The 26,759-nt window shown below is 44.9% G+C and overlaps 1 protein-coding gene and 1 long non-coding RNA gene across 23 annotated transcripts in view; both read right to left on the bottom strand.

Moving 5' to 3' along the window:
• PUM2 (pumilio RNA binding family member 2) overlaps positions 1 to 676 on the bottom strand; it is a 108,662-nt gene extending 107,986 nt beyond the window's left edge. For 9 of the 22 annotated variants that reach the window (XM_033176454.1, XM_033176458.1, XM_033176460.1 and 6 more), the window contains exon 1: positions 294 to 547. The gene's annotated coding sequence lies outside the window, so the exon portion shown is untranslated. Of the gene's footprint in view, positions 1 to 293; positions 548 to 602 lie in introns of those variants that run through there. The other 13 variants (XM_033176463.1, XM_033176470.1, XM_033176461.1 and 10 more) reach the window with 7 other exon arrangements.
• Positions 677 to 7,681: 7,005 nt separating this feature from the next.
• On the bottom strand, positions 7,682 to 26,316 carry LOC117063024. The gene is made up of 3 exons (XR_004428676.1): positions 26,246 to 26,316; positions 18,695 to 18,707; positions 7,682 to 7,693 (listed from the first exon to the last, which is right to left on the bottom strand). It is a non-coding gene; the product is annotated as an uncharacterized LOC117063024 (long non-coding RNA).
• Positions 26,317 to 26,759: the final 443 nt, after the last annotated feature.

Here is a 26,759-nt window from a genome sequence, read left to right as displayed (position 1 = left end):
GGGGAGAACGCAGACGGCGCCCCAGGCCCCCGAGGCGGCGGCCCAGCGGAGGGAAGGAAGCGGGAAAGCTGTCGGACGGGCGCCCCCTCTGCCGCGCGCGCACACCCCCTTCCGGCACCCCTCCCCCTGCATTGTGCGAGCGGGCCACAGGCCGCACCGGCCCGGGCACTCAGCAGGCCCCGTCCGCCCTCCCGCTGGTGATCGGCTCCCGCCGACGCCGCCGCACAAAGCCCGGGGAGCCAGCCCCGGCAGCGCCAAAGGACCGGCGAAAGAGCGAGCGCGGACTGACTTACAGGGCTGCTGCGGCCGCGCTGCCTCAGCCGGGGACACCGACCGTTGGGCACACGGCGGCGTCGCTCTTGGCGGTCCTCCCCCTCCTCTGCCTTCGGTGGCGGCAATGTCTTCTTTCTCCACCTACCACCCTCCCCCCCCACCCCACCTCCTCCTTCTCCTCCCCCTCCTCCTACGAACCACCGAAGTACCGAGGGTGAGACACAGAGACTCACAACAACATGGCTGCCACCGCCGCCTCCCCTCCCCTCCCCCCCGCCCACCGGGCGCGCGCAATGCATCCCGGGAGAAAGGGGAGGGGGAGCTCTCACCGAGGCGCGGCTCCTTTCAATGCCTTGCGTCCCTGCTCCCGCGCTACTGCCGCGCGGGCCGGGGGCGCCCTGCGCGTGCGCACGTTCCCGCGCTCTCACGTGTTCGGCCGCCTCTCCGGCGTGCCCTCCCCCGCCCTCACCTTGCGGGCTCGCGTTCCCCTCCTGGGCTCCGCCGCGGCGCCGGGAGCGCGCGCCGGGCTGGGACAGCGCAGGCGTGCTGTTGCCGAATGCTGTGTTCGACTCTCTTACCGCGTGGGGCCTCGACTTCTGAATCTTCTCACTCTCGGCTTCCTACCCGGTTGCTCATTGTTTTCCCCCAACTGGGTGTGCGAGTGTCTGCGCCCGTGCCGCCCACCTTGGGGTACTCCTGGCATTTCGCTTCCGGAGTGCTGGCGCCCACAAGAGCCGGACGTTAATTCAGGCCTTTAGCTTTCACGCAGTACCTCCGCACGAGACGAGGGAGATGCATTTGGAGGTGGAAGATTGTACCCCGCGAGAGGGCTGTCACTCTTCTCGTCGTTGCACCCCAGGCAGGTGGAGTCAGCTCTCAGCAACTTGTCGGCCCCCCAGTGCTTGGTCCCGGTGCACACAAAGGAAACTCATGTCGTTCTCCAGCTGGGCCAGTGATTCTCACTCGTTGGCTGTTTCTTTTTCTCGGGTACCAAGCGCTGTTTCCTTCCCGGTTTACAGGCTGGTTGGAAACCCCAAATCTGCCTTGCTGTCCTGGCCCCCCGTGCAAAGCAGTGGTGATTCCAGGATTCTAACCTAACCTGCTCCAGGTCACACAGCTGTAACAGGCACCGAGTCTGATATGTTCTTGATGGTTTGCACAGCTCCTGGCTCTCCTGACATGCTGCACTTCGTAAAGATTCAGGACCTCCCTTATTCTTTGCTTAATGTATGTATTCCCTAGGCGACTGTGAGCTCCACGAGGGCAAGGACCTTGTGTTTTGTTTTACACTGTGCCCTCAAGTGCCTGTTGAATACATGGGCTCTTCGGTTTTTAACTATTACTGAAAAATGTCTGACGTTGAAATCCATCCCAAGCCCCTACCTTAGACTCATATTTCAGGCTTCTAGATATTTTCACTTGAATGTTCTTGTCGCCAAGCATGTTAAAAACTGAAGTCACACCCATACCCTACCCCCTACTCTTGTACTGTCTCTATAGTTGGCAGTGCCACCACCTATTCATTCCCCAAATTACCGCGCTGAGAACCATCCTTGTCTCTTCCTCTTATCCCCCACTCCAAATATAAATAACTTACCAAGCCTCGCAGATTTTTACTTCCCAAGTAATTCTGGAGACAGTCTCTTCCTCTGCCTCCTCACTAATACTAGCCTTGCTTCCCAGGTCTGGATTTCTGTAGCTGGCTCTTAATCAGCTTTCCTGTCTCCAGTCTCACTCCCTCCAATCAGTTCTGCTCACTGCTATCTAAAATGCAAATCCAATTCCTGGCGCTCAGGCCTCTGCTTCAACCATCTCATTGCTCCCCATCACCCACGACAGCATTTCCCCAGTGTGCTGCGTTCAATATTAATAGATATTCCTTTAAGAAATGTCTCACGATCAAGTAAGAATGGGAGATACTGGGGTGTACACATTTTGCCTTCTCCTTTCCCCTCCATTAAGCTGATAATAGCAGAAGGGTCTTTATATACAGTTGCTTAGTGTGGGTGAAACTAGATAAATCCATCACAGGCTGTCCCTTAGAATATGGAATTGGGACTAAGAGACCCCAATTTCCAAAGTCTCTTGGACCTGGGATCCCTTGGGCAGACTCGTTCCATCCTGTAAGACAGGGAACCTGTAGAAAAGAGTGGAGTTGAGAGAGAAAAGGAGAGTGCTGACAATGTCTCTCTATCACATGTTCCTGTGCCTGGCTGGCTGCCTCTACCCTTGGAGTCTGAGCCACATTCCTGGATCCTTATAATAAATTCTGCTTCTTTGCTTAAGCTAGATGAAGTGAGTTTCTGTTACAACCAAGAGTCCTACTAAAAGCCATGTGTATGCTCTAGTTATTTGTTTGGTGCTTACAACATGCAAACACCAAAGTACTTTCCATATATTGTCTCGTTTAGTGTTCCAGATATCCCCATGAGCAAGGCTAGCTTCAGCACAGACACGTGACCTGTGCAGTTGCACAAGGCCTAGGGGGTGCCTAGAAAGGTTCTACGATTGGTTTAATGCTCTGATGTCACCATGTAGAAAGTCTTAGTGGTTTTTGACTAAAGGGCCCCTCATTTTCATTTTGAACTGAGCTCCACAAATTACCTATGAGATGTTATCTCTATTTGACAAAAGGTTTATTTTCTGCCAGACTTATTAGTGCCTTTAAAATAAAAATATGCATTGTAAATATCCAAGTGAGGGACATAATATGCAATGTGTCCCAACCAAATTTGACCCTAGAAGGTATTTCTTCATGGAGAATCTCTTACACGTTTGGTGCTCTGCAAGACACAGATGAAAGCTCCACCCTTTAGTGATCTGACTCTGCCTATGTCCCTATCTCCTCTCCAGCTCATGATTCCCTATGCACAGTGAGCAGTTTCTTGCTTCTGTGCCTTCACATATGCTTTGCAATCTGCCATGCTCATTAAACACTTCTGATTATAATTGGCTTCTCTTTAGATTTACCTACAATGAAAGAATACACTCCTCAAGCTAATGTAAATATCTCGTGTGCTTGGTAGTGGAGGTGGACGTTGTAATTGACACCTCAACAGCCATTCTAATCACCTGGGAGCTTGTTAGAAATGCAGAATCTTGGCACCATGCCAGATCAGCTGAATCAGAATCTACATCTTAATAAGATTCCTGGGTAATTCCTATCTATACACAATAAAGTTTGAGAAACATTAGTAAGCCAATCACAATAATTCCATCCCACTTGCTAGAAATTGGTTCTGTAATGGGCGTGCCTTACCCATTTTGAGCCAGTGAGACACAAAGAGGTGCTAACTCAGAGCTTCTGGAGGAAGAAAAGCCAGTCCTGTCTCTCTGCTGAATGTAAACAAGAAAACATGTTGCCACAGTTCCCGCTGACAGGCATCTTATGACCACAAGGGAAATCAGACTGCCAGTAGCCTATCCAGTGTTCATTCTCCCCTTCTACCTTAACAACTGGTCCTGGTGTGTATGCCCCTATGGACTGGAGGAGGCACAGAATGGAGTGTATTGAATTTCCAGCCACAGGCATTGCTTTTGGGAATGTGGCTCCTTGGCCTGTTGAGTTCAGTGGTTCTCAACCAGAGTTGCACATCAGAATCACCTGGAGCGCATTTAAAATATATTAATTCCCAAGCCCTACCACCAGAGATTTGGATTTAATGGGTCTTGGCTGAAGTGTGGACATGGGTGCTTTTTAAAAGCTCTTCACAGCCAGGCATGGTGGCTCATGCGTGTAATCCCAACACTTTGGGATGCTGCGGTGGGCGGGTCACCTATGGTCAGGAGTTCGAGACCAGCCTGGCCAACAGGGTGAAACCCCATCTCTACTAAAAATACAAAAATTAGCCGGGTGTAGTAGTGGGCACCTGTAATCCCAGTTACTAGGGAGGCTGAGGCAAGAGAATCACTTGAACCCGGGAGGTTGAGGTTGCAATAAGCCAAGATCACGTCATTGCACTCCAGCCTGGACGACAAGAGCAAAACTCCATCTCAAAAACAAACAACAACAACAACAACAACAACAAAAACTCCTCAGTAGTTATAAAGTATAGCCATGACTGAGAACCACCAATTTAGATAGACCACATCTTAGAGCATAAATCTTAGAGCATTTTAACATTCCTTATGCAAATGGTCTTTTCCACTGAGACTGTGAAACTCCTTGTAAACTCTTTTTGTAACCTTGTCAATTTGATAAAAGTAATACAAGCTTGGTTGGGCACAGAGGTCCACACCTGTAATTCCAGCACTTTGGGAGGCCAAGATGGGAGGATCACTTGAGGGCAGGAGTTCAAAACCAGCCTGGGAAACATGGTGAGACCCTGTCTCTACAAAAAAATTAAAAATACAAGCCCTTTCTAAAATTTTTCAGAAATACAAAGCAGTTTAAATCATCCCAATTTTAATATCACGGAAAACGAATCACATTTGGTGAACACCATTATTATAGGCATAAATACAGATTTAAGGATGGAGAAATATACAGGTAGAGTAACATGAACAATAATAGGTTCTTTCTTCACATATTATTTTTAAAACAAAGTATTGTTTTAAATACAGTATTGAATTTATTTTCATTTGAATTTGACAAAAGAGAAAAACAGAAGGAACTGATCAGATAACTGTTACTTCATCTCAAGAGAAAATGATTCATAAAACATTTCTCAGGCTAAAAATTTGTTTATTTATTTATTTATTTATTTATTTAAAAGTGGGAGTCTTGCTGAGGCTGGAATGCAGTGGCTGGACTGCATAGCTGCAGCCTTGAACTGGAATGAATCCCAGCACTTTGGGAGGCCAAGGCAGGCGGATCACGAGGTCAGGCGTTTGAGACCAGCCTGGCCAACATACTGAAACCCCATCTCTACTAAAACTACAAAAATTAGCCAGGCATGGTGGCATGTGCCTGTGGTCCCAGCTACTCGGGAGGCTGAGGCAAGAGAACCACTTGAACCCAGGAGGTGGAGGTTGTGGTGAGCTGAGATCGCGCCACTGCACTCCAGCCTGGGCAACAGAGTGAGACTCCATCTCAAAAAGAAAAAAACATTCTGACTTTCTACCACCTCTTCCCTGACCTTCCTAATTTTTTGCTTATAGTTTTTTATTATATTAATATTTTGTCAAAAAATGCTTTGTCAGATTTTATGATATTTACATTCTATTTTATCCATGATTTTCCTATTGATTTGTCTTAATTTCAGTATTTAAGTGTATTCATTGTTCACTGCTCTATTTCTGACCTGTTCATTTTGATTTGCTTATACAGGTTTCATCATGTATCAGTTAGCATTTACTTGTGTTACAAACTACCCCCAACAATCATGTGTTTATTAGATCACAACCTGTGGGTTGGTGAATTTGGCTGGGTTCAACTGGGAGGATTTGTGGATCTTTCCTGGCTCACTTACGCGATTACAGTCAGCTGGTGGCTTAACTGGACGGTTGAGGTTTGGTGATCAGCCAAGGCACCTTGTAGCCTCTCCAACAGGCTAGCTCAGGCTTGTTCACATGGTAGCAGACTAAGAATGGAAGCTGCAAGGCCTCTTGAGAGGCCTTGGCTTGGAACTCGAATAGTATCCTTTCCACCACAATTTATTGGTGAAAACAAATCATAAGGCCAGCCCAGATTCAAAAAACTATCTTTTGATGGGAGGAATTAGAAAAAAATGTTTGTTCATTCCATGATATCCTCATATTTCAAGTTATTTCATGTTTAAAAATGCCTTCCTGGCCAGGCACAGTGGCTCATGCCTGTAATCCCAGCACTTTGGGAGGCCAAGGAGGGCGGATCGCTTGAGCTCACACATTCAAGACCAGTCTAGGCAACATGATGAAACCACATCTCTACAAAAAATACAAAAAAATTAGCCGGGTGTGGCGGTGTGCACCTGTACTCCCAGCTACTTGGGAGGCTGAGGTGGCAGGATGGTTTAGCCTGGGAGGCAGAGATTGCAGTAAGCCAAGATCGCACCACTGTGCTCCAGCCTAGGTGAGAGAGTCAGACCCTGTCTCAAAAAAAAAAAAAAAAAAAACCCAAAAATAAAACTTAAACTTAAATAACACCTATACTCGGGTTTTGCTTTTTTCTTCTTTTATGTATTTCTTTTAATTTTATAAAAATGTGGAATGGCCAGGCACAGTGACTCGTGCCTGTAATCCCAGCATTTTGGGAAGCCGAGGCAGGAGGATCACTTGAGCCCAGGAGTTCAAGACCAGCCTGAGCAACATAGCAAGACCCCATCTCTACAAAAAAAATTTAAAACTATTAGCCAGGCATAGTGGCATGCCCCCGTGGTCCCAGACACTCTGGAGGCTGAGGCAGGGTTATCACTTGAGTCCAGCAATTCAAGACCAGCCTGGGCAATATAACAAACCCTGTTAAAAAAAAAAAAAAAAGATTATAAGAAGAAATCTTCAAGCTACACCTCTTACCAGCTAGTTCTCTGTTAGGCTCTGCAAATAGTGGGCAACTGGAAAAAGATTAGAAGGTAGAAGAAGGCTGGGCACTGTGGCAAAAAGATAGAGGACAGAAGAAGGCTGGACGCAGTGGCTCACCCCTGTAATCCCAGCACTTTGGGAGGCCGAGGTAGGCAGATCACCTGAGGTCAGGAGTTTGAGACCAGACCCATCAACGGAGAAACCCCGTCTCTACTAAAAAAAAAAAAAAAAATATATATATATATATATATATATATATCCAGGTGTGGTGGTGCTACTCAAGAGTCTGAGGTAGGAGAATTGCCTGAACCCGGGAGGCAGAGGTTGCGGTGAGCCAAGATCGCACCATTGCACTCCAGCCTGGGCAATAGGAGTGAAACTCCATCTCAAGAAAAAAAAAAAAAGAAGGCAGAAGAAAGGAGAAGTCTTTTGCTCCTTCCTGTTCACTTGTAATTTTTGTCAGAATGACCCCAGAACAGTATGTAAGCCCAACTGCAGCAGCTGGTTCCAGTTTCCAACTTCCCTTGCGTTCTCCTATTAGAATAGAACTAGCCTTGTTTTACCCCCTCAGTATAGCAGCAGCTGGACTGTACCCCTCCCTAGAGGCCTAAGACCCAGCTCCACAGGGCCTCTTCTTCTAACTCAGGGGCATCCAGAGTACCACTTCCTCAGAGGTCCATGTCCCAACTCCTTGGGGCTTTTCCTCTGCATAGAAAGTTCAGATAACATCCACCTCTCCCCTTTATTTCCCTTTATTCCTTTTTTTCACCAGGGGTGGTGGCTGCTTACTGCAGTCGCTCACTCTGTTACCTCACTGACCCTTTTTTTTTTGCCATCTCTTGAATGCCTGTTTAACCAATTCCCTATGTTAAATTCTCTCTGTTGAAATAATCAGTGTGGTTTCTGTTTTTCTGACCAGACCTCAACTGATGCATCATCTTCTGGAACTTGTTTTATTGAAGTCATGTTATTATATTCTCTTCTAGCATCAGCAGTTTCAGTAAATGTGACTTTGTGTCTTTCTGTAAAAAATCTTTGCCCATACCTTGTCAGATTTTCTGCATCTTATTTTTTTTGTGTTTAAATGAGTTTGTTTTAGATAACATTGTTAGTTCTTACATTTTAAACAGATTTATTGAGATATGATTCACACACTATACAATTTATCCATTTAACATGTACAATTTAATGGTTTTTAGTATATTTGCAGATATATGCAACCATCACCACATTCAATTATAGAATATTTTTATTAATCTTATTTTGCAGTCTTTTATTGAATAGTGCTGCTTCTTGTGGAGCAGGGCTTAATTCATAGGTTATGCAGCTAGCATCTACATAGAATATTTTTATCATTTATTTTCCTTCTTTCTTTTCTTTTTCTTTTTTTTCTTCCTCTTTTTTTTTTTTTTTTTTTTGAGATGGAATCTTACTCTGTCACCCAGGCTGGAGTGCAGTAGCATGATCTCGGCTCACTGCAAGCTCCACCTCCCGGATTCATGCCATTCTCCTGCCTCAGCCTCCTGAGGAGCTGGGACTACAGGCGCCCGCCAGCACACCCGGCTAATTTTTTGTTTTTGTATTTTTAGTAGAGATGGGGTTTCACTGTGGTAGCCAGGATGGTGTCGATCTCCTGACCTCGTGATCCACTCACCTCGGCCTCCCAAAGTGCTGGAATTACAGGCATGAGCCACTGAGACCGGCTTTCTTTCTTCTCTTCTGAGACAAAATCTTGCTCTGTTGCTCAGGCTGGAGTGCAGTGGCACAATCATGGCTCACTGCAGCCGCAACCTCACAGGGTCAAGCCATCCTCCTACCTCAGCCTACAGAGTGGCTGGGACTACACTTGTGTACCACCACGCCTGGCTAATTTTTGCATTTTTTTGTAGAGATGGGCTTCCGCTATGTTATCTAGGCTGTACTCAAAATCCTGGGCTCAAGCTCTGAAAGTCCTGGAATTACAGGCGTGCACTACCACGCTGGCCTGTTTTTATCATCTCGAAAAGAAACCACATACACTTAGGCTGTCACTCCCTTATCCTTCTATCCTCTAGTTATCAGCAACCACCAATCTACTGTTTGTCTATAGAGATAATTTGCCTATTCTGGACATTTTATATACATGGAATCACATAATATGTGCTTTTATGTGACTGGCTTCTTTCACTTAGTGTAATGTTTTGTTTAGTTTTTAATTTTTTGTTTGTTTGTAGAGACAGGGTCTCCCTGTGTTGCCCAGGCTGGTCTCAAACTCCTGAGTTCAAGTGATCTTACTGCCTAGGCCTCCCAAAGTGCCGGGATTAAAGGCGAGAGCCACCCCATCCAGCCCACACTTAGCATAATGTTTTAAAGATTCATCTATGTGAGAGCATGTATCAGTACTTCTTTTTTATGGCCAAATTAGATTTCACTGTATGGATATACCACATTTTGTTTATCTATTCATTAGTTGATGCACATTTAGGTTGTTTCTACCTTTTGTCGAATATGAATAATGCTGACATAAACTTTTGTGTATGAGTTTTTGTGTGGAGGGCCTTTGTTCTCAGTTGTAGTTTCTTTCAGACTGGGTTCTCTGTCTTGTATGTGATGTGATTCTTCCTCGCTGCCTGTAGTGTGTTTACCTAATGGAAAGGTCACTGTTTTTTTCTTTTTTTCTTTTTTTTTCCTACTCAAGGTTATCATGGGCAGACCTAGAACATTTTCTTGGACTTTAATGTGACTAGAATCTTTTTGATAGCTTTCTCATTCATTTGAGACCAATGTGTCTTCCCTTCAGAGCTATAGTTTGAGTACTGGGTACAGTCCTGGGCATAATCACTTCTCTGTAGTCTGAGGAAACCACAGTGGGGGAGGGGAGCTTAGTCAGCACTAAGTTGAATTCTTGCTTGAGAACCTAGATTCTGATCACTCAATGAAGATCCTCTTGACTGGGTGTGGTGGCTCATCCCTGTAATCCCAACACTTTGGGAGGCTGAGGCAAGTAGATTGCTTGAGCTCAGGAGTTTAAGACCAGCCTGGGCCGGGCGCGGTGGCTCAAGCCTGTAATCCCAGCACTTTGGGAGGCCGAGACGGGCGGATCACGAGGTCAGGAGATCGAGACCATCCTGGCTAACACGGTGAAACCCCGTCTCTACTAAAAATACAAAAAAAAAAAAAACTAGCCGGGCGAGGTGGCGGGCGCCTGTAGTCCCAGCTACTCGGGAGGCTGAGGCAGGAGAATGGCGTAAACCCGGGAGGCGGAGCTTGCAGTGAGCTGAGATCTGGCCACTGCACTCCAGTCCGGGCGACAGAGCGAGACTCCGCCTCAAAAAAAAAAAAAAAAAAAAAAAAAAAAAGACCAGCCTGGGTAACATGGCAAAACCCCATCTCTACAAAAAATACAGAAAATTAGTGGGGCCGTGGTGGTGTGCACCTGTAGTCCCAGCTACTCAGGGGACTGAGGCAGGAGGATCGCTTGAGCCCAGGAGGTCGAGGCTGCAGTGAGCCGAGATTACGCCACTCTACTCCATCCAGGGTGATAAAGTAAGACCTTGTCTTCCAATCATGGGTCTATCCTACTTCCATGAGCTTCAGCTTATTGTGTTGACTAAGAGTGCCCTGGAAGATGGCAAGCTAGGAGGAATGCTTTGCTTCCTGGTTTATCCTGTCATAGCAGTCATGTCTGTTAGAGTCCTAGCTCAGTGCTGGAATCAAGCAAGAGCTCTGAAGCAGCCTCTGTACAGCTATTGTAAGCCTCCTTCTCTTCCAGGACAGAATCCAATTTCTTTTTTTTTTTTTTTTTTTTTTTTGAGACAGAGTCTCGCTGTCGCCCAGGCTGGAGTGCAGTGGCTGGATCTCAGCTCACTGCAAGCTCCACCTCCCAGGTTTACGCCATTCTCCTGCCTCAGTCTCCCAAGTAGCTGGGACTACAGGCGCCCGCCACCTCGCCCGGCTATTTTTTTGTATTTTTTAGTAGAGACGGGGTTTCACCGTGTTAGTCAGGATGGTCTCGATCTCCTGACCTCGTGATCCGCCCGTCTCGGCCTCCCAAAGTGCTGGGATTACAGGCTTGAGCCACCACGCCCGGCCAGAATCCAATTTCTTAAGCAATTGTGGAGGCATGGTTTATGTCAACTTCTCATTTTCAAAATTATGAGGAAATTTCTTAGTGTTCATAGTTTGATGAACTTACATAACACTAAATAATACCTTGTTCTTCAAGTGGAACACTTAGTCTCAAGTGTAAGATTTCTCCAAAGCTGGCTGGGCTTGGTGACTCATACCTATAATCCCAGCACTTTGGGAGGTTGAGGCAGGAGGATCACTTGAAGTCAAGAGGTTGAGACCAGCGTGGCCAACGTGGCAAAACCCCGTCTCTACTAAAAATATGAAAATTAGTTGGGCATGGTGGCAGGCGCCTGTAGTCCCGGCTACTTGAGAGGCTGAGACAGAAGAATTGCTTAAACCTGGAAGACAGAGGTTGCGGTGAGCTGAGATGGCACCATTGTACTCCAGCCTGGGCAACAGAGCGAGACTCCATCTCACAAAAAAGAAAAAAAAAAAAAGAAAAGATTTCCCCAAAGCTATTATTTCCAGTCTTGAAGGTTCTGCAATTTTCTTCCATCATTCTCATCGTATTTTAAGGAACAACATGGCTCATGCAGGCTTGAATCCCACTCTATCGCCCAAGTGCCTGTACAAAATAAACACCCCACTGTTAGCTAAATATTGACTACCTGTTGTTCTTCCATGAAAGGCAATGAAAAATAGGAATCTGGATTTCAGTATGCTTTGGGTTCTGGGAATAATTGTTGTAGTTTAGAAAAATTGTGGTGTCAGTGATTTTGTTTGCTTGAATTCTCTAAATGCTTGTGCACGAGGCAAGGGCTCTTATAATCTTAACATGTTTGGCCCCAGTATTTGTTCTCACACTGCTATAAAGAGCTACATGAGGCAGGACATGGTAGCTCATGCCTGTAATCCCAGCACTTTGGGAGGTCAAGGGAGGTGCAGATCACTTGAGGTCAGGAGTTTGAGACCAGCCTGGCCAACATGGTAAAACCCCGTCTCTACTAAAAATAGAAAAGTTCGTCAGGCATGGTGGCACACCCTGTAATCCCAGCTACTTGGGAGGCTGAGGCAGGAGAATTGCTTGAACCCAGTTCAAGGAATTTGCAGTGAGGAGGTTGCAGTGAGCTGAGATTGTGCCACTGCACTCCAGCCTGGGCAACAGAGTGAGATCCTGTGTCAAAAAAAAAGAAAAAAAAAAAAAGAACTACCCGAGACTAGGTAATTTATGAAGAAAAGAGGTTTAATTGACTCACAATCCACAGGCTGTACAGGAAGCATGAGTGGGAGGCCTCAGGAAACTCACAATCATGGCAGAAGGTGAAGGGGAAGCAAGCACATCTTACCACAGTGGAGCAGGAGAGAGAGAAAGAGCAAGGGGAAACAGCCACACACTTTTAAACCATCAGATCTCATGAGAACTCACTCATTGTCATGAGAACAGCATGGGGAAACCGCCCCTATGATCCAATTACTTCCCACCAGGTCCCTCCCCTGACACATGGGGATTACAGTTCAACATGAGAATTGGAAGGGGACACAGAGTCAAACCGTACCAGCTGCTGAAGAAGGGGCCGGTTGAATATCAGAGGGAGAGCCAGAGGCATTTTCCTGAATATGAACGTGCCTAGATAGGATAGGCTTCTCCCAGCAATGTTTTGGTTTCCCAAGGAGAAAATCCTGGCTACTCCTCACACTTGGACATAAAGTAGGAAGGCTTTCTTTAGCTCAAAAGAAGAAAAGCAGACCAGGCACGGTGGTTCACGTCTGTAATGCCAGCACTATGGGAGGCTGAGGAGGGTGGATCACCTGAGGTCAGGAGTTCAAGACCAGCCTGGCCAACATGGCAAAACACTGTCTGTACTAAAAAGACAAAAATTAGTGAGGCATGGTGGTGGGCACCTGTAATCACAGCTACTCGGGAGGCTGAGGCAGGAGAATCACTTCAACTCAGGAGGTGGAGGTTGCAGTGAGCCGAGATCATGCTATTACACTCCAGCCTGGGCAACAGAGCAAGACTCCATCTAAAAAAAAAGAAAAAAGAAAAAAAAGAAAGAAAAGAAAAGGAAAAGAAAAGTGGATCTTAGAGACCAGGAGATCTATGACTTTGTGGCAAAACTAGACCAAGAAGCCCCGTACTATTCCAGGCATACCACACTTCCATAATGCCCAGGCCTGACCTGCATAGCACAGGGATGATTCTGAGCCTGTGAGAAGGTGAGTCATGGAGTCAAATTATGCAAAGAAGTATCTGGGTGTGGTGGCACGCACCTGTAGCCCCAGCTACTCAGGAGGCTGAGGTGGGAGGATCTCTTGAGCCCAGAAGTTTGAGGCCAGCCTGGGCAACATAGCAAGGGCCCATCTCTAAAAAATTAAAATAAAAAAATAGGCTCATGCCTGTAATCCCAGCACTTTAGGAAGCCGAGGCAGGAGAATTGCTTAAGCCCAGGAGTTTGAGACCAACCTAGGCAACATGGAAAGACCCCTCTCTACAAAAAAATAGAAAATAAAATAAACACAAGTAAACACAATAAACCATTTGTTTATGATATCAAAGAAAATCTACTGGTATCTTCTACTTTATAGACTGCCAAAAAAGTCAACATTGTGCCATGGGATGAGAAAATGAGAAACAAATTAATTAAAATAGACTGCCAAGAATGGATATTTTGAAAGCATTTTGTGCTTTCTTATTTTGTCACTAATCCAGGGATATATTGTTACAGAAAAAATACATACAAAATCTTATTGCAAACTTCCTGGTTGTGCCACAGGCTCTGCCTCAGTGTTCACAGTCTGCCATGTGCGGTGTGTGAGAGTGACTTCTTAGAGCGGTTTAAGATATCCATCCTATTGCTGAAGCTCACAGGGAAGGCTGATCCCAGAGACAAATACAGCATGGCAGGGAAAGCAGAACTATCCCATCATGTGGTTGGCTGAAAATTGAGCTGACCTTCAGCATTTTATAGACATTGGACAAAAACAGATACTCTTTGAAATATGGATGTAAGCAAAAATTAAGAATTTTTGACCATGAATAGGAATAAATAGTTTGAGGCAAGAAGTAAACAACGCAAGCTGGGCGCGTGGCTCACACTTGTAATCCCAGTACTTTGAGAGGCCAAGGTGGGCGGATCACCTGAGGTCAGGAGTTTGAAACCAGCCTGGCCAACATGGCGAAACCCTGTCTCTACTAAAATACAAAAATTAGCCTGGTGTGGTGGCGCACACCTGTAATCCCAGCTACTTGGGAGGCTGAGGCAGGAGAATTGCTTGAACCTGGGAGGCAGAGGTGACAGCCGAGAGCATGCTACTTCACTTCAGCCTGGGAGACAGAGCTAGACTCCATCTCAAAAAAAAAAAAAAAAAGAAAAAAAAAGTAAATATTGCAGAGCATGGGCTAGGCCTGGTGGCTTATGCCTGTAATCTCAGCATTTTGGGAGGCTGAGGTGGGCCAATCATTTGAGCCTCGGAGTTCAAGACCAGCTTGGGTAACATGGTAAAACCTCATCTCTACAAAAAATACAAAAAAATTAACTGGGTGTGGTGGCACACACCCACAGTCCCAGCTACTTGGGAGGCTGAGGCAGGAGGATCACTCGAGCTTGGGAAGTCAAGGCTGCATTGAGCTGTGATTGCACCGCTGCACTCCAGCCTGGGTGACAGAGTGACAGCCTGTCTCAAAAAAAAACAAAAACAAAAAACAAAACAAAACCAAAACAAAAGCATTGTAGAGCAAACTTCACCATGTGAGACAATCAGTGTGGGCTCATCAAGGGGTATCTGCAGGCATCCTTGGCTGGAGGAAACCTCAGAGGGAAAGACTATACTCTTGGTTGCAGTAGTTATGGATTTTCACCAGCTTACCCATGAGGAGAAACTGGAGCCCAAGAAAAAACTCTTCTACACAGAATCTGTAATTTATTGTCTATGATAATTCAGAGTAAACTGCTTGTATTAATAGTTCTCATTCCAGGCTCTGGGCTTCTCATGCACCAAGTCCCAAATAAACCTCAAAGTTTTGCCATTGGCAGTTTTAGAGCTGGATAAATCTTACTGAACAATTCAGTCAAAAGTCTAGTACATACATTAGTTAAAACGGGTGAGTGACTGGGTGCGGTGGCACACACCTGTAATCCCAGTACTTTGGGAGGCCACGGCAGGCAGGTTGCCTGGGTTTAGGAGTTTGAGAACAGCCTGGGAAACATGGCAAAACCCTGTCTCTACAAAAAATACAAAAATTAGCCAGGCATGGTGGCACATGCCTGTAGTCCCAGCTACTCAGGAGGCTGAGGTGGGAGGATTGCTTGAGCACAAGAGGTTGAGGCTGCCATAAGCTGAGATGGCACTACTGCAATCCAACCTGGGTGATGGAGTGAGAACTTGTCTCATTAAAACAAACAAACAAACAACAACAACAACAACAAAACAAGGTTAGTAACAAGACTTTACCTGAGTGTACTGTGCAGTACATGCATGTTCTAACACACATCTGAAGTGGCACCCTACCTGTACAATGCACTGATCTGCATTTGCACCCACATGCCTACCATCAGCGTCATGGTCCTCATTGTGCCCCTTTTGTATCTACGTGCCCATCAGCACGCACATTTGCAGGGTCAGCAACTTCAGTCAACTATGATCCCTGTACCCTGGTCCTTAGCATGTCCTTTTCTTGGTTCCTGATATTCATTTTCTTTTCAGAGAAATGCAAGATGCTGAGTTGAAAGCATTTCCCCATAGTAGCTGCATTCTTCCTATTTGCTCAGCTCTAAGTTATTTCAGGAGTCATCTTTGACTTTCATCTTTCTTAAAGCCTTACATACAAGTCATCAGAAAATCTGCCTTTGAGATATATCTCCAGATTCTATGAATTTCCAGGTACTTCCACCACAGCCACAGCTGTGGTCCATGCTACCATCATCTCTCAGCTGGGTTACTGCAAAGCCTCCTGTCTCCCTGCTCCCACACTTGGCCAAATCTAGTTTAGTTTGTAGCCAGTCAGTATGTTCCTTTTATAACTCAAATTAGATCATGTCACTTCTCTGCTAAGAACCCTTTAATTGCTCCTCATACTACTTGGGAAAAATCCAAAATCTTTACCATATCTTCATGACCTGGCTCCATGCTACCTCTCAAATTGCTTACCCCTCTCACCCTCACTTGAGTCACACTGGATGCTTTGCTGTTCCACAGACACACCAGACACACTTACTTCAGGGTCTTTGTGTTTTTAATTCCTCTGCCTGGACCATTTTCTCCCAGATACACACAGACATCACTTCCTCACTTCCTTCAGGTTTCTGCTCAAATTCATTGTATCAGGAACACCTCCTCTAAAAACTCTTCCTTGGATAACACACATTCATATCCTTCCTAGCCATTCTGTGCCTCCTTACTCTGATTGGCTTTTCTTCAGAGCACTTATCACTACGTGAAATATTATTTGTTTATTGGCTGTCTTCCTGCACTAGAGTGTAAGCTCTCTGAGAGCAGGGACTTTGTTCTGTTCATGGCTTGCCTCAGCTTCTAGAACAGTGCCTGATATGGGATAAGCCCTTAAGAAATAGGTGTGGGGCTGGGCAGGGTGGCTCATGCTTGTAATCCCAGCACTTTGGGAGGCTGAGGCAGGAGGATCTCTTGATCCCAGGAGTTCAAGACCAGCTGGGGCAACACAGAGGACCCTGTCTCTAATTTTTTAATTAAAGAAAAAACAGCCGGGCGCGGTGGCTCAAGCCTGTAATCCCAGCACTTTGGGAGGCCGAGACGGGCGGATCACGAGGTCAGGAGATCGAGACCATCCTGGCTAACACGGTGAAACCCCGTCTCTACTAAAAAATACAAAAAAATTAGCCAGGCGAGGTGGCGGGCGCCTGTAGTCCCAGCTACTGGGGAGGCTGAGGCAGGAGAATGGCGTGAACCCGGGAGGCGGAGCTTGCAGTGAGCTGAGATCTGGCCACAGCACTCCAGCCTGGGTGGCAGAGCGAGACTCCATCTCAAAAAAAAAAAAAAAGAAAAAAAAGAAAAAAACAAAAAAGGAATAGGTGTAGAATGAATGAGTGGACTCATCACAGGAAGGTGTCTGCTTACTCTTGCCTAAGCACCTCTGGGAAAGGAGCTTTGATAGGCACTTCCTCCAGACCCTCTGAGAAGATGCAGTGGAGGAAGGCCTTCCCCCCATGCAGTGCTATCTCCCTTTGTTTGGGTTCTCACCACAGCTGGTGGCTGCCCCAGGAAAGGGGGGTTGAGCTGTGGGAGAGAGGACGCTGTGTGATGTTATTTTGAGAAATGATGCTGAGGTGTTTTGAGTGGATGACCCTGTGAAATGTTATTTTGAGATGCTGGTGTTGTTTTGAGGGATGATGCTGTGAGGATGCTGTTTTGAGGAATGTGGGCTTTGTGAAATGAAGTCATCCAAACCAGTCTAACAGGAGTGATGGCAAGCTTCTGGCCAGGTTAGTAAAAAATGTTTAGCCATGAAACCAGCAGCTACAAGTAAGTAGGCCTCACTTTCAGAGTCCTCCAGTCATTTGACAAACATAGATTGAATATGTGCTATGTGTCAAATACCATTTTAGGCCCCAAAGGGACTGTTCTAGAAGCTGAAGGTTGTGGGGATATGGACCACAAGGGCCCTGTACTAGTCTGTTCCTACACTGCTATGAAGAATACCTGAGACTGGGTAATTTATAAAGGTAAGAGGTTTAATTAACTCACAGTTGTGATGGCTGGGAAGGCCTCAGGAAACGTACAATCATAGCAGAAGGTGAAGGCAAGAAAGGTACCTTCTTCACAGGGCAGCAGGAAAAAGGAGTGCTGAACAAAGGAGGAAAAACCCCTTATAAAACCATCAGATCTCATGAGAACTCATTCCCTATCATGAGAACAGCATGAGGGAATCACCCCATGATACAATCACCTCCCACTTGGTCCCTCCCATGACATGTCGGGGCTACAGGAACTACAATTCAAGGTGGAATTTAGGTGGGGTTACATCCAAACCATATAATTTCACCTCTGGCCCTCCTAACTCTCATGTCCTCACATTTCAAAACACACTCATGACTTTCCAACAGTCCCCCAAAGTCTTAACTCACTCCAGCATTAACCCAAAAAGTCTAAGTCCAAAGTCTCATCTGAGACAAGGTAGGCTCCACCTATGAGCCTGTAAAATCAAAAGTGAGTTAGTTACTTCCTAGATACAATGGGGGTATAGGCATTGGGTTAATATACCCATTTCAAAAGGGAGAAATTGGCCAAAACAAAGGGGCTACAGGTCCCACGAAAGTCCAAAATCCAATCGAGCAGTCATTAAACCTTGAAGTTCCAAAATGATCTCCTTTGAGTCCATGTCTCACATCCAGGTCATGCTGATGCAAGAGGTGAGCTCCCACAGCCTTGGGAAGCTCTGCCCATGTGGCTTTGCAGGGTACACTGTCCCTTCCAGCTGCTTTCATGGGCTAGCATTGAGTGCCTGCAGCTTTTCCAAGTGTATAGTGCAAGTTGTCAGTGAATCTACAATTCTGGGGTCTGGACGATGGTGACCCTCTTCTCATAGCTCCATTAGGCAGTGCCCCAGTGGGGACTCTGCGTGAGGGCTCTGACCCTGCATTTCCCTTCTGCATTGCCCTAGCGGAGGTTCCCTATGAGGGCTCCACCCCTGCAGCAAACTTCTGCCTGGACATCCAGGTGTTTCCATATATCCTCTGAAATCTAGGCAGAGGTTCCCAAACCTCAATTCTTGTATTCTGCGCACACACAGGCCCAATACTATGTGGCAGCTCCCATGGCTTGGGGCTTGAACCCTCTAAAGCAACAACCTGAGCTGTACCTTGGCCCCTTTTAGCCGTGGCTGACAGTGAAACAGCTGGGATGCAGGGCACCATATCCCGAGACTGCATAGAGCAAGGGGGCCCTGGGCCCAGCCCACAAACCACTTTTCCCTACTAGGCCTCCAGATCTGTGATAGGAGGAGCTGCTGCGAAGTTCTGTGACATGCCCTGGAGACATTTTCCCCATTGTCTTTGTGATTAACATTTGGCCCCTCATTAGTTATGCAAATTTCTGCAGACAGCTTGAATTTCTCCCCAGAAAATGCATTTTACTTTTCTGTTGCATGGTCAGGCTACAAATTTTCCAAACTATTATGCTCTGCTTCCCCCTGAATGCTTTGCCACTTAGAAATTTCTTCCATCAGATACCCTAAATAATCTCTCTCAAGTGCAAACTTCCACAGATCTCTAGGGCAGGGGCAAAATGTCACTAGTCTCTTTGCTAAAGCATGGCAAGAGTCACCTTTGCTCCAGTTCCCAAGAAGTTCTATATTTCCATTTGAGGCCACCTCAGCCTGGACCTCATTGTCCATATCACTATCAGTATTTTGGTCAAAGCCATTCAACAAGTCTCTAGGAAGTTTTACACTTTCCCACATATTCCCGTCTTCTTCTGAGCCATCCAAACTGTTCTAACCTCTCCCTGTTACCCAGTTCCAAAGTCACTTCCACATTTTCAGGTATCCTTATAGCAGCAACCCATATCTGGTACCAATTTACTGTATTTGTCCATTCTCACATTGCTCTGAAGAACACCTGAGACTGGGTAATTTATAAAGAAAAGAGGTTTAATTGACTCACAGTTCCACATGGCTGGGAAGGCCTCAGGAAACTTACAACCATCGCAAAAGGCAAAGTGGAAGAAAGGCACTTTTTTCACAAGGTGGCAGGAAAGAGAAGTGCCAAGCAAAGAGGGAAGAGCCCCTTATAAAACCATAAGATCTTGTGAGAACTAACTATCATGAGAATACCATGGGTGAAATCACCCCCATGATCCAATTACCTCCCACTAGGTCCCTCCCATGACGTGGGGATTGTGGGAACAATCCAAAATGAGATTTGGGCAGTGACACAGCCAAACTATATCAGGGCCCAAAGAGGAGTTGATGGTTGGCTCAGGAGAGTGATGAACCCTTTAATTTGACATCTTCTATTTTTCTCCCTGTAGGAGGCAGCAGCAGGCATGGGGCACAGCTGCCTCTCCACATCCAGTAGAGATCCATGCTGCCTGTGGCACTGAGGCTACTGGTGACCCAAAGAAGCACTAGGAAGCCTCTAGAGGTTCCTACTACTGCTTTTCATCCCAGGGACACCCCTTAGTTCATTTCTCCTAATTGCTGCTAACTCCCTAATAGACTCGTAGACATACTCACCACCTGCTGCCCTGTGCTCTGACCCAGAGCTGCACCTGCTGATGGGCCTCCCTCCCCTCTTTATCCTGGAACCTGCCCCTGGTCCTAGCTTGTGGCTTGCTGGGGCCAAGGAAGAGAACTGTGCCAATTGGGAAAGCAGAAAAAGAAACAAGATACTTTGAGGGTGATGGCCAGGACTGTGGTTGATGAGGTCTTCAGCAGAGGCAGGTGAGGGTCAAATTATAAGCCAGTTCCTCTGAGAATTTGGAATGGAGCTCAGCCCCTGAAACTGAAGCCTAGGCACTGATGCAGGGGCCCATCCCACCTCTGGCAGAGGTGCTACTGGGTGTCAAGGACTGGGGGCAATGGGAGATCCACCTTTGGAAAGGCATGACAACGATTGGGGTTCAGCAAATGATTCCCAAAATATGGTGCTTGCTGAGTGCTTTCGAAAATTGAAAAGACTCGGAAACAAGCCTCAAAATCAAGTTCCCTTCAACCTTGTCTTCTTCCTCATCCCCTGGGCATAGTGAGGGACTCTGTTCAGAATTTTCATTTCTGACTATTATTTATTTAATTTAGTTAATTAATTTCTTAATTAAGTAAAATCTTACCAAATGAAATACAGTTGCCTTATATCCCCTCCTGTTACCTCATTATCTATTTCAGAAAAGATGAATAAAGAACACAACCACACCTGGATGGACTTTTCTGCAAGATATTACTTGCCTCTCAGGCTCATTCAAATTCCAGAAATAATCCATTTACAAGTTAATTTCTATTTCTTTGATCCAATCATTCTCCCTAATAATCATTTACTGCCCCTCAAAAGAATTGTCTACATTCTCCATCTCCTCCCTTGCCTATGAAAAAGAGTATATACGTTTCTGGGCTGAGTGTGGTGGCTTATGCCTGTATTCCCAGCACTTTGGGAGGTCAAGGCAGGCAGATCTCTTGAGCTCAGGAGATCAAGACAAGCCTGGGCAACACAGTGAAACCCCGTCATTCAAATTGTTTTAATTGTTAAAAATACAAACATTAGCTGGGTGGTGGAGTGTACCTGTAGTCTCAGTTACTTGGGAGACTGAAGAAGGAGGATGGCTTAAGCCCAGGAGGCAGAGGTTGCAATGAGCTGAGATTGCATCACTGCATTCTAACCTAGAGGACAGAACCAGACCCTGCCTCAAAAAAAAAAAAAAAAAAAAAAAAAAATTTCTCTACCCCATTGAGGGGTGAAGTAATCACTTTGTGGTTCTCTCCTGAGCATATGTTAGTATACTTGTTTGCCTTTTCTCCTATTAATCTGCCTTTTGTCAGTTGACTTTTCAGCAAATGTTCAGAGAGTGAAGAAGTTTTTCCTTGGCCTCTATAGTTTTGGTGCTGTGAACAGGATACCAAAACTCTGCTTTTCTGGAAGCTGCAGTCAAGGGAAACCAGGACCTGACAAGTCATCAGAAGGATAAAAAATTCTTATGAGCCAAAATCCCAGCCCCTCTCTCTGGAATCCAGTTGAGTGGACAGTAAATAATCACTGTTGTTTTTTCCTTAACAAAATCTTGATTAATGGGTGAAAAGGATTTGTTTGACTGGTCTAGAGTGTAACGATTCTGGTGTGCTTTTTTGGTATGAATATTCACACTGTCTGATCTTTTTCCTCCCAGAAGTAGTTTTTCCCTTTATCTTTGTCTTTCTGTGTTGTTCTGTCATTGAGAGCAGGACCATAGGGTAGAATACGGCCCTAAAACCCCTACAAGTTTGTTGTTTGAGCTGGCTTTGCTGACTGATCAGTTTTGCAGTTTTGACCAAACTGGTGTCTATTTAGACAAAGTTTGCTGTGGGTCCTCAATTTAAAAGCTGGACGGGTTTCCCCTCTGGTCTTATTTTATGTTCTTGAGAGCTTGTAAGCAAGAGAGAGCACTTTCTCTTGGTCTATCTCATCTGGAGGGACATGACTTTCAGGTCAAGTCTAGTGATCCAGTCTGAAAAGATTGGGAATCCCAAGGCATGGACCATTTTAAGTTCTGGATGTACCAAGCTCTTAGGGATGTTTATTTTAATAAAAAGTATTGGGCTGGGCACAGTGGCTCAGGCCTGTAATCCCAGCACTTTGGGAGGCTGAGGCAGGAGGATTGCTTGAGCCCAGGAGTTCAAGATCCGCCTGGGAAACACAGGGAGATTTCATCTCTACAGAATATTTTTTAATTACCCAGGAGTGGTGGCAGATGCCCGTGGTCCCAGATACTCGGGAGGCTGAGTTAGGAGGATCACTGGACCCTAGGAGATCCAGACTGCAGTGAGTTGTGTTCATGCCAGTTCACTCCAGTCTGGGTGACAGAGCAAGGTTCTGTCTCAAAAAAATAAAATAAAATAAAAAAGAAGTCTCATCACAAGGGGCCTTTGTTAAAGACACTTGCACATGCATGTTTGTAGCAGCACAATTCACGACTGCAAAAATATGAAACCAGCCTAAATGCCCATCAGCCAACAAGTGGATAAAGAAAATGTGTTGTACATACATCACGGAATACTACTTAGCCATAAGAAGGAATTCACAGGAACCTGGAATGGAGTTGGAGACCATTATTCTATGTGAAATAACTCAAGAATGGAAAACTAAATATATGTTCTCACTTGTAAGTGGGAGTTAAGCTATGAGGATGCAAAAGCATAAGAATGATATAATGAATTTTGTTTTTGTTTTTAAGTGAAAGCAAGTTTATCAAGAAAGTAAAGAAATAAAGAATGGCTACTCCATAGGCAGAGCAGCTGATATAATGAACTTTGGGGATGCAAGGGGAAGGGCAGTGGGGGGCGAGGAATAAAAGACTACAGATGGGGTATGGTGTACACTGCTTGGGTGATGGGTGCACCAAAGTCTTAGTAATTACCACTGAAGAACTTAACCATGTAACCAAAAGCCATCTGTTACCTAAAAACTATTGAAATTAAAAATAATAATAAAGTGCCTTTGTGGTCTCAGTGTTTATTGCCTGGTTAGTCCTGGGAAAGTCCAATTCCAGGAGGGCCTACTCAGTGTCACAGATGAACTGGTCTGTGATGGCAACCCCCGACAAATTTGTGGGATATTGGAGGCACTATATGCACAAACTATCCTTAACTATCTGTGGCAATTAGAGTCTCTTGCTATCATAGCCTATTCCTGGGGATGGATTTCTTTTGAGATCATTGGAACTTCCCTTGCTCTGAATTCTCCAGGAAACACTTTTTGCTTATATGGTAAAAACTTATTCTAAACATGAAAAATTTCTTCCTGGGCTTAACATGAAGAGGCTTATTAGACTGACTCACTATTGGAAGAAGTACATCATTGGAAAGTGTTGTGTGACTTTTGACTTTTTGGAGTACCCATTTCTCATTAGTCCTTTTCCCTTCCGTGGACAACTTTTGATTTCCTGTATTCTTCCAAATTCAGGGCACACAGGGCTTTTGGGCATTTTGGTGCAGAGGGTCAGCTGAGAAGTTGAGATACTAGAGAATATGGCTGGACAGAAACGTGAGTTTTATCCCATTTGTGGCTAGAGAGCTAGAGAAACTTTCCTTTCTTTGAACTGTCTTTGGAGTGGTTCTGCATCTCACAAGGAATGCTTTACCTGAATAAAATTTTTCTCCTTTTATAATCCCGTGGTAAATTTCTATAATTTTATGTTGCTTTGGCATCCATTTATAATCTTCCTCTAACACATCCAAACTCCTTAAATTCTCTAACTTTAAATGAGATGTAAATGTGCTACCCTGCTTTCTCCAAAACTTTGTTAGTGCTTTGGCCATGTGGTACAAATGAACTTAAACTTATTCCATTTATAAAATCATTGTTTTATCCCAAACATCCTTTAAAACTTGAGAGTTTTATCTGTCTCATGGTTAAAATTTTAAAATCAAAGCTATAAAATCTTTGTTTGTCTATATTTGTAGGTAGACATGTGTATATGTCTGGTTTTCTATATTGTCTACATTGTACCAAATAGACTTATAAGTAAATAAGTGCTCATAAATTAAGTAAATGAGCGCTAATACTTTCTGAAGTTCATATGATTTTAGTAATCCTTGGTAAATAGAACCAGTTTTTAAATTGTTGAGAAAATAAAATAAAAACATCTTCAGAATTTTAGACATTTTTGCCTGGGTCTACTGGTCAGACAATTTTTATTGTTGTTGAGATAGGATCTCACTCTGTTGCACAGGCTGGAGTGCAGCGGCGTGATCATGGCTCACTGCAGCCTCAACGTCCTGGGCTCAAGTGATCCTCCTCCATCAGCCTCTTAATTAGCTGGGACTACGGGCACGTGCTATCAAACTTGGCTAATTTTGTAGTTTTTGTTTTTTTAGAGACCAGGTCTCCCTATATTGGCCAAGCTGGTTTTAAACACCTGACCTCAAGTGATCCTTCCACCTTGGCCTCCCAGTGTCCTGGGATTGTAAGCATGAGCCACCACACTTAGCCTGTTAAGACAAATTTACACTGTCTATGCTAGATGCTTTAAGGTCATAAAACTGTTATTTCTGTGATATTTTTTAACTTGCTTCACTCGTCTATGAGTTTATGTCTTTGGTTTTCAGATATTACCTTCTGGGCTCTAGGCAAGTGGCCGTGGTAGGGCCTGGTGATGTGTGTGTGTTCACAGCACCTGGGCCACTAGCTACAGGGAAAAGCCAAGCTTAATATGTCCTCCCTGTCCCAGTTGTGTCTTGTGGCCAGGTTAGGAGAGGTTGTATTCTGCAGATATTTGTCTTCATAGCTCTGTCCTTTGTCCTGGGCTCTGTACCTAGTATATAAAAATTAAAATTACTTACTTCCAGTTTTTTCACTAAAAATTAAGGTGGGAGAATCACTTAAGCCCAGGGGTTCAAGACCATCCTGGGAAATTTAATAAGAAACTGTCACAAAAGTAAATAAATTAAAAAAAAATTAAGACTGGGTATGGTGGTTCACACATGTAATCCTAGCAGTTTGGGAGGCTGAGGTGGGAGGATTGCTTGAGGCCAAGAGTTCAAGATCAGCCTGGGCAATGGAAACCAAAATAAAATTTTAAGTCCCCTAACTGACTGAATGGGTCCCCTCTCAGCCAAGGGATTTCAAAGAAACCTGCAAAACTAGTCCAGGCCATGACAGGATGAGGGAGTTTGGACATGCCTCATTATACTTCTCCCTTTTGGAGTTCTGGCACAACTGACCAGCTTTAACATTAAAACAGAGATCTTTTTTAAAATTTTATTTATTTATTTATTTATTTTTATTTGGTTTTCTTTGAGATGGGGTCTATGTTGCCTAAGCTGGTCTCAACATTCATGGCTCAAGCGATCCACCTGCCTCAGCCTCCCAAAGTGCTGGACTTACAGGTGTGAGCCACTGCACCTGGCCAAAACAGAGGTATTAATATTAAGATTGACAAAACAGGCTCTTTATAGCAGTAAGATACCAAATTCCAACCTGACTCTAGTATAATATCACCGTGACAGATAAAGAAGGAAATCAAGCCATTTTATCCCAAAATATGTTTCTTTGCCATGTTTTGAAGTGCCCCTGCAAAGCCATCTTTTGTGGGGGAACATTTACATTGTAAAGGATCTCTATTAACATAACTAGATCTTTCCCCATCCAGATCCTCCTAGTCCTGAAGAGATTAACTGAGAGCCTACCACATTTTAAAGGTCTAAGTAGGAAATATTTGCCATTTATTGTCTCTCAGGATGGCCACCTTGGAGACTTCATCTATATAATAAGAACCTTGGTCTCTACAATTCCTTATCTTAACCCAGACAATCATTTCTATTAATTCCAGGTCTTTAGATAATAACTTAACTCTTTCAACCAATTCCCAATTTTCCAAATAGAAAATCTTTGAGGGCCAGGCACAGTGGCTCATGCCTGTAATCCCAGCACTTTGGGAAGCTGAGGTAGGTGGATCACTTGAGGTCAGGAGTTCGAGACCAGCCTGGCCAACATGGTGACACCCCATCTCTTCTAAAAATACAAAATTATCCAGGCATGGTGGCACATGCCTGTAATCCCAGTTACTTGGGAGGCTAAGGCAAGAAAATCCCTTGAACCCAGGATGTGGAGGTTGCAGTGAGCTGAGATTACACCATTGCACTCCAGCCTGCACAACAAGAGCAAAACTCCATCTCAAAAACAAAAAAAGAAAGGAAGAAAGAGAAGGAAGAAAGAAAGAAAGAAAGAAAGAAAGAAAATCTTTGAATTCACCTATGACCTGTAAGTCCTGACACTCCCCCTCATAATCCTCATCCCACCCTGACTTCAAGTTGTTCTGCCTTTACAGGCTGGACCAATATATATCTTGTATGTATTGATTGATGTCTTATGTCTCCCTAAAATGTATAAAACCAAGTTGTAACACAACAACCTTGAGCATCTGGTCTCAGGACCTCTTGAGTCTGTCCCTCAGTGCATTGTCACTCATATTTGACTAAGAATAAATCTCTTTAAATATTTTACAGAGTTTGGCTTCTTTTTTTTTTTTTTTTTGTCAACAGCAACATAGCAAGACCCCATCTCTACAAAAATTTTGAACAATTAGCCAGGTGTAGTGGCATGAGCCTATTGTTTTAGTTACTTGGGAGGCTGAAGTTGGAGGATTGCTTCAGCAAAAAGTCTCAGGCTGCAGTAAGCTATAATTGTACCACTGTACCCCAGCCTGGGCAACAGAGTGCATGAGGGAAACTGCCCCATGATCCAATCACCTTCCACCAGGTCCCTCCCCTGACATGTGGGGATTACAATTCAACTTGAGATTTGGGTGGGAACACAGAGTCAAACCATATCATTCCATCC

Source organism: Trachypithecus francoisi, unplaced genomic scaffold, assembly GCF_009764315.1.
Source record: "Trachypithecus francoisi isolate TF-2019V2 unplaced genomic scaffold, Tfra_2.0 Lachesis_group17, whole genome shotgun sequence".
NCBI lineage: Eukaryota > Metazoa > Chordata > Mammalia > Primates > Cercopithecidae > Trachypithecus > Trachypithecus francoisi.
This window is presented reverse-complemented; position numbering and strand designations above follow the sequence as displayed.